Below are 7,613 nucleotides of genomic sequence, written 5' to 3'. Positions count from 1 at the left end.
GGCATCACGCTACCTGACTTCAAACTATACTACAAGGCTACAGTAACCAAAGCAGTATTTTACTGGTACCAAAACAGAGATATAGACCAATGGAACAGAACAGAGTACTCAGAAATAATACCACACATCTACAGCCATCTGATCTTTGACAAACCTGACAAAAACAAGAAATGGTTAAAGGATTCCCTATTCAATAAATGGGGCTGGGATAATTGGCTAGCCATAAGTAGAAAGCTGAAACTGGATCCTTTCCTTACTCCTTCTACGAAAATTAATTCAAGATGGATTAGAGACTTAAATGTTAGACCTAATACCATAAAAACCCTAGATGAACACCTAGGTAGTACCATTCAGGACATAGGCATGGGCAAGGACTTCATGTCTAAAACACCAAAAGCAATGGCAACAAAAGCCAAAATTGACAAATGGGATCTCATTAAACTGAAGAGCTTCTGCACAGCAAAAGAAACTACCATCAGAGTGAACAGGCAACCTACAGAATAGGAGAAAATTTTTGCAATCTACTCATCTGACAAAGGGCTAATATCTAGAACCTACAAAGAACTCAATCAAATTTACAAGAAAAAAAACAAACAACCCATGAAAAAGTAGGCAAAGGATACGAACAGACATTTCTCAGAAGAAGACATTCATACAGCCAACAGACACATGAAAAATGCTCATCATCACAGGCCATCAGAGAAATGCAAATCAAAACCACAATGAGATACCATCTCACACCAGTTAGAATGGCAATCATTAAAAAGTCAGGAATCAATAGGTGCTGGAGAGGATGTGAAGAAATAGGAAAACTTTTACACTGTTGGTGGGATTGTAAAGTAGTTCAACCATTATGGAAAACAGTGTGGCGATTCCTCAAGGATCTAGAACTAGAAGTACCATATGACCCAGCCATCCCATTACTGGGTATATACCCAAAGGATTATAAATCATGCTGCTATAAAGACACATGCACACGTATTTTTATTGTGGCACTATTCACAATAGCAAAGACTTGGAATCAACCCAAATGTCCATCAGTGACAGACTGGATTAAGAAAATGTGGCACATTTACACCATGGAATACTATGCAGCCATAAAAAAGGATGAGTTTGTGTCTTTTGTAGGGACATGGATGCAGCTGGAAACCATCATTCTCAGCAAACTATCACAAGAACAGAAAACCAAACACCACATGTTCTCACTCATAGGTGGGAACTGAACAATGAGATCACTTGGACTTGGGAAGGGGAACATCACACACCGGGGCGTATCATGGGGAGGGGGAGGGGGGAAGGATTGCACTGGGAGTTATAGCTGATGTAAATGATGAGTTGATGGGTGCTGACGAGTTGATGGGTGCAGCACACCAGCATGGCACAAGTATACCTATGTAACAAACCTGCACATTATGCACATGTACCCTTGAACTTAAAGTATAATTAAAAAAAAAAAAAAAAACTGGAAAAAAAAATTTCAGTAAAATACTGGCAAATCAATTCCAGCAGAACATCAAAAAGCTTGCCCACCACAATCAATTTTGCTTCATTTCCAGGATGCAAGGCAGATTCAACATATGCAAATCAATAAACAGAACTGAGGATAAAAACACATGATTATCTCAATAGATGTAGAAAAGGCTTTTGATAAAATTCAACATCCCTTCATATTAAAAATTCTCAGTAAAGTAAATATTGATGGAAGATACCTCAAAATAATAAGAACCATTTATGACAAACCCACAGACAATACCATACTTAATGAGCAATAGCTGGAAATATTCCCTTTGAAAACCAGCACAAGACAAGGATGCACTCTCTCAACACTTTTATTCAACATAGTATTGGAAGTTCTGGCCAGGGAAATCAGGCAGTAGAAAGAAATGAAGGTATTGAAATTGGAAGAGAGGAAGTCAAACTGTCTCCATTTGCAGGTGACATGATCCTATATCTAGAAAAACTCATCATCTCAACGCAAAAGCTTCTTAACCTGATAAGCAACTTCAGTAATATTGGAAAAATCAGTATCTTGAAAATGGCCATACTGCCTAAAGTAATTTACATATTCAGTGCTATTCCCATTTAACTACTATTGTCATTTTTCACAGAATTAGAAAAAAACTATTCTAAAATGTATATGGAACCAAAAAAGAGCCCAAATAGCCAAGACAATGCTAACAAAAAGAACAAAGCTGGAGGCATCACACTAGCTGACTTCAAACTATACTACAAGGCCACACTATCCAAAACAGCATGGTACTGGTACAAAAACAGACACATAGACTAATGGAACAGAGTAGAGTACTCAGAAATAAGACCACCCATCTGATCTGCAATAAACCTGACAAAAACAAGCAATGGGGAAAGGATTCCTGCCCAAGGCCATGAGAGCCCACCTCTTGCATCAGCAAGACCTGGATGTGAGACATGGAGTCAAAGGAGATTATTTTGGAACTTTAAGGTTTAATGACTGCCCTTTTGGATTTCAGACTTGCATGGGGCCTGTAACCCCTTGGTTCTGGCCAATTTCTTCCACTTGGAACTGATGTATTTATTCAATGCCTGTACCCCCCTTGTATCTAGAAAATAACTAACTTGCTTTCAGTTTTACAGGCTCATAGGTGGAAGGGACTTGCCTTTTCTCAGATGAGATTTTGGGCTTGTAATTTTGGGTTAATGCTGGAACGAGCTAAGACCTTGGTACTGTTGGAAAGGCATGGTTGTGTTTTGAAATGTGAGGACATGAGATCTGGGGGGATCCAAGGGTGGAATGATATGGTTTGGTTTTGTCCCTACCCAAATGTCATTTCATTGAATTGTAGTTTCTTTAATCACCATGTGTCTTGGGAGGGACCGGATGGAAATAATTGAATCATGGGAGTGGTTTCCTTCTTCCTTTTTTTATTCCTTATGATAGTGAGTTAGTTCTCATGAGATCTGATAGCTTTTTAAGGGGCTTCCCCCTCACTGGGCAGTCATTCTTCTGCTGCTGCGATGTGAAGAATGACATGTGTTCTTCTCCTTCTGCCATGATTGTAAGTTTCCTGAGGCCTCCCCAGCTATGCTGAACTGAGTCAATTCAACCTTTTTCTTTTACGAATTACCCAGTCTTGCGTATGCCTTTATTAGTAGCATGAGAACGGACTAACACTATTCCGTATTTAATAAATGGTGCTGGAAGAACTGGCTAGCCATATGCAGAAAACTGAAACTGGACCCCTTTCTTACACTTTATGTAATAACTAACTCAAAATGGATGAAACACTTAAATGTAAAACCCAAAACTACAAAAATCCTAAAAGAGAATCTAGGCAATACCATTCAGGACATAGGCATGAGCAAAGATTTTATGACAAAAACATCAAAAGCAATTGCAAAAAATGCAAAAATTGACAAATGGGATTCAGTTAAACTAAAGAGCTTCTGCACAGCAAAAGAAACTATCATCAGAGTAAACAGACAGTCTACAGAATGGGAGAAACTTTTTGCAACCTATCCATCTGACAAAGGTCTATTATCCAAAATCTACAAGAAACTTAAATAAATTTATAAGAAAACAACCTTGTTAAAAAGTGGGCAAAGGACATGAACAGACACTTCTTAAAAGAACACATATGTGTGGCCAACAAACATATGTAAACAAGCTCAACATCACTGATCATTAGAGAAATGCAAATCAAAACCACAATGAGATACCAACTCACACCAGTCAGAATGGCCAATATTAAAAAGTCAAGAAACAACAGATGATGGCAAGACTGCGTAGAAAAAGGAATGTTTTTACACTGTAGGTGGGAATGTCAATTAGTTCAACTTTTGTGGAAGACAGTGTGGCTATTCCTCAAAGACCTAGAACCAGAAATATCATTTGACCCAACAGTCCCATTACTGAGTATATACCCATAGGAATATAAATTGTTCTATTGTAAGGATACATGCACGCATATGTGCATTGCAGCACTCTTCACAATATCAAAGACATGCAATCAACACAACATGCCCATCAATGATAGACTGGTTAAAGAAAATGTGGTACATGTACACCATGAAATACTGTGTAGCCATAAAAAGCAACAGGATCATGATTTTTTTGTTTTTGTTTTTGTTTCTTTGTTCGTTTGTTTTGCAGAGACATAGATGGAGCTGGAAGCTGTTATACTCAGCAAACTAATGCAGGAACAGAAAACCAAATACTGCAAGTTCTCAGTTATAAGTGGAGCTGAATGATGAGAACACTTGGACATGGTGAGGGGAGGACAACACACAGTGGGGCCTGTTGGGGAGTGTGGCAGGAGGGAAAGCATCAGGAAAATTGCTAATGGATGCTGGGCTTAATAACTTGGTGATGGGATGATCTGTGCAGCAAGCCACCATGACACATGTTTACTAATGTAACAAATCTGCACATTCAGCACATGTACCCCTGAACTTAAAAGTAAAGCAAAATAAAAATAAAAATATAATTTTTCCCCATTCAACATCATGGACTTCCTGAAGTTCTCTAGACCTTGGATTAAGAAGATGTATCTACAGTACATCAGATTTGATATGTCACAAAATATATACATCTTTAGCCTGAATCACTCTCCAAGGTTGCTGTCCTAGCTTTCATTCCCACCAGCAGTATTGGAAAATTTGTATTATCTCACACACTCAAACAACCATTTATATTGTTTTCCAACTTGATGGGTTAAAATAGCATCACATTTTTGTTATAATGTGAATTTCCTTGGTAACTAATGAGGCTGAACATCTTTTTGTCTGTTTGTTGGCAATTTTGGCTTTCTGATTCTGTGAACTGCCTTTGTACATTTTCTATTAGGTCATTGACGGTTTTCCAATAGGAAAATGACATAATCTCTGCCTTGCTCAATACATAGGTCTCTTGTAGCTCTAGCACTTTCTGACCTGGTTCTAGCATTTTGCTAAAAGTCTAGGTGAGTGGGTTCAAGCAAGGTAAAAGCCATACAGACTGCAGTGGAGGAAGGGTAGAATACCAACAGGGAAAAGAGTTAAGAGGTTATTTAAATAGTTAACTAGTGTATAAAAGGATAACATCAGTGGTGGTGTAGAGAAGGAGACTAATGTAAGAGACCCCACAGGATTTTGTTTGCGGGAAAGGAAGAAAATTAGGAGCCAAAATGGAAGCCACGGAAATATTTTGAGAACAGGGGACAGTTTTGTCTTCTCAGTCTCTATTCCTTTTAAATAACTAAACTCTTAAATAGCATTTTCTTTCCCAGACCATATGTGTGTATGTGTGTGTCTGTGTGTACAAACTAACTAACAAACAGTAAGCTCTAATTTTGAATGCTTTTTTGGAGCATGTGCTTCTAGAGATTCATACAGTTTCAGCTCAATTTTTGCATGCTGTTGAACCTGGGTTTTGGAACTTGGATTCAAATCTTAGCTTAAGCAGTGACAACTGTGTGACCTTGGGCACATCATTTAGCCTCAGTATAATGCTGGCACAACACTGGCTTCTACATAGAAGTATTGTGAGGTAAATATAAGGTAATGTATGTGAAGTATATAACATAGTGCCTGGCACAGAGTGAGTATTCAGCACATTTGTTGAGTAGATCAATCAAAATTGAGATTCCCAATGCTGAAGCCATAGAAGCTGTCATAGTAGTTTGTATTACTTTGTTTTCCTTCCATTTTAATTGTGATTTTAAATGTAATAACTTCTGGTGATAGACATAGTAATTCTTAGTTAACTAGACTGTAAGACTGATAAGAATCTGCCATTCATTTCCTATGCCAAATGAAAACTTACTGGAAACAATAACAATTCACATTTATTAGACAATATATTCATGCACTCTTAGAAGTACTTTACACTAAATAAGCCATGAATCTTCACTATAACATTATAAGATAGGAACTATTATTATCCCTATCTTATAGATGGGAAACTAAGGTATAAAGCAGTTATTTAACTTATTCAAGGTCAAACAACTACTGTGGTTCCTGAGTCTACATTTTAACTACTGTAGTCAAAGAGGAGGAGTGACCTGCCTAGGTCACTCTAGGACTTATTTCTTCTATCTAACTGTATCTTTGTACCTGTTAACAAGCCCCTCTTCATCCTCCTATCCCCATTATCCTTCTCAGCCTCTGGCAATGACCATTACAAACTCTCTACCTCCATCAAATCAATTGTGTAGCTTCCACATATAAGTGAGAACATGCATTTGTTTTTTGGTGCCTCACTTATTTCACTTAACATAATTTTCTCCCGATTTTTATTAACCTTAATTTCCACATTATTAACTATAAATAAAAATATACTACTTAGAAGAAAAAAGAAACCTATCTTTGACATAGCTCTGAATGAAAGTCATAGTAAAGACTTTTGAGTGTTTTCTGTTTATGTGTATGAGTGTGTATTGAGTTGAAAGAAGAATGAAACTAGTCATAGCAGCTGAATTATGCCCTTTGGGCAAAGTTTGGTTTTCATAGAAACTAGTATGGCCTAACTCTCTGAGGGAAAAATACACACACACACACACACACACACACACACACACACACATCAATATGTTTTATTATATAATACATGGTAATTTACATACATATACATATTATTATATAATATATGCTAATTTGCTATACTATATGTATATATATTCAGTTGAACCATAAAAAATTGGCACTTTTGTAGGTAAAAATTGTTAAATATTAGCAATTCTATATGGTTATACTGGGCGTTTGTGTGTGTGTGGTTTAAAACAAATGAGAGAGTAAGAGATTAACAGGAAGAAGGGGAGGGATGTGTGTGTTTGGTGTGTGTATGTCATAATAAAACTTTCAAGCTGTAGAAATCTATCTAGCTATATTTAGGAAGGATCTCAGAAAAGTGACGAGGATACTCTTTTCAACATATTTTTAAGGAATGAACTTCCACCTTCTTTAGTAGAGCTCTTTGATCATCTCAGTGATTTTAGGCTCTGAAAGCCTTTGCTTTCCAGATGTTTTGGTCATTCGTTTGGGTGGAATCCTCATATTGCTGTTTAAGTCTGTTCAATCTGCTTTGAATTCTGTATAGAATGAGAAAGGAAACAACTCATCAGCATTATAAAAAAAATAGTAACAGCCAGTTGTATATAATAGTCTCATGACTACAAAGGAAAAATTAGTATTGGATTTCACAAATATGACCAGATCTTCTCAGATAGTCATTTGATATAAAAACCAGTCCCCTGGAGTTTGTTGTATGTTATTAAGCTAGTCTTCAGACTTCTTTTGGAGAATGGATCTTAACTAAACTATGGCTGCTGTTTTAGAATCTTCCTTTCAGAGAGTGCTGAGAATAAAATGCACTTCTTTCCCAGAAAATTGTTCGTTGATTGTCTATTTTAAAGATAATTGGATTATCCTCATTAACATTCAGTTGATGTATTGAACACTTGCTCTATGCAGCAAACTCTGCAAAGACCTATGTTTTGGATATTCACAAATACTTTAACATTTCTGTGACAGATTACTGAGAGTGGACTTAATTTTTGGAATAGTCAAAAGCAGAGGTGGGTACATAAAGTTAGTGATGAGGCTTATGTGGTAAGATAAAGTCCTGAGGCTGGTTTTCTTCTATGCACATACAACTTCAG

This window comes from Theropithecus gelada, chromosome X, assembly GCF_003255815.1.
Source record: "Theropithecus gelada isolate Dixy chromosome X, Tgel_1.0, whole genome shotgun sequence".
Classification (NCBI taxonomy): Eukaryota; Metazoa; Chordata; class Mammalia; order Primates; family Cercopithecidae; genus Theropithecus; species Theropithecus gelada.
This window is presented reverse-complemented; position numbering follows the sequence as displayed.